The 1,039-nt window shown below is 43.7% G+C and overlaps 1 non-coding gene across 1 annotated transcript; it reads right to left on the reverse strand.

Moving 5' to 3' along the window:
• trnaa-ugc (transfer RNA alanine (anticodon UGC)) lies at positions 1-72 on the reverse strand. Its single transcript has one exon. It is a non-coding gene; the product is annotated as a tRNA-Ala (tRNA).
• Between the last annotated feature and the right edge of the window lie 967 nt (positions 73-1,039).

Below are 1,039 nucleotides of genomic sequence, written 5' to 3' on the forward strand. Positions count from 1 at the left end.
TGGAGATGCTGGGGATTGAACCCAGGGCCTCATACATGCAAAGCATGCGCTCTACCACTGAGCTACATCCCCTGAATGTTTTTAGCTTTTTTTTTACTTTTTGTGAGATCATTAATAAGAGAAGACACCTGGGTGAAATATGTAATATTTATTGTATATGGTTTCAAAACATGACGGTGGCTGGAAAGTGAGCCTTGGCAAAATGCTTGCACTGCTATGGTGTAAATCTAGTTCAAAGGTAACACATCTGTTGCCCTTCTGCTGGACAATACAACACTCACTGCAATCTTGTAACACATCTGGGCATTGAGAAATGCACTGGTGGAGACGGGTTGCTTCCAGTACCTATGAGATAATACAATATTGTTTATGAAGCCACAAACTATGTAGGGTGTTGTTTTAATGCCCCGGATCCCTAACAGGGAGTCTACCTCCTTCAATGTTGAGTTAGTTTCTGATCGGTTAAGATTTCTGTGGGGACCCCTACCCGGGAAAAATGTTGAAGTAAACTATTGGCCACTTGTCTAGCCTTGGTGTTTCTGAGGGAGAAAGCCTCTGGGTAACATGTTGATAATCACAAATCACTACGATTGTAGTGGTGACCCTGCCTACTCCTACTGTTAAGGAGTTTAGATCGGTGGTTGGAGTCCCTGCTAGACACCCTCTGCTACAATTCTCCATGTTTTCTCTCTCTGTCTGTCTGTCACCCCAATCAGTTGAGGCATGACTGCCCCCCCCCCTCTTAAAGAAGCCTTTCCTTGTCTCAGAAATAACCACAGAATCACAACTTCCATGCTTGTGCCAGTATTCAACCACCTGAAAGTCGCTGTATTTCCAGTATCAGTTGTGTTTTTTTGTTTTTAAAACACCTGCCCCGTGTGAGGGTTGAACTCACGACCTTCAGATTATGAGATTGACACCCTGCCTACTGCGCCAACGAGGCACTCTCAAGGTTGGGAAAATTCCGTAAAATTTGGTCTTCAATCTCTAATAAAAACAATGTATGTGGAGACCTAAGCACTCCACATACTTTTGCCAA

This window comes from Etheostoma spectabile, unplaced genomic scaffold (genome assembly GCF_008692095.1).
Source record: "Etheostoma spectabile isolate EspeVRDwgs_2016 unplaced genomic scaffold, UIUC_Espe_1.0 scaffold00018867, whole genome shotgun sequence".
Classification (NCBI taxonomy): Eukaryota; Metazoa; Chordata; class Actinopteri; order Perciformes; family Percidae; genus Etheostoma; species Etheostoma spectabile.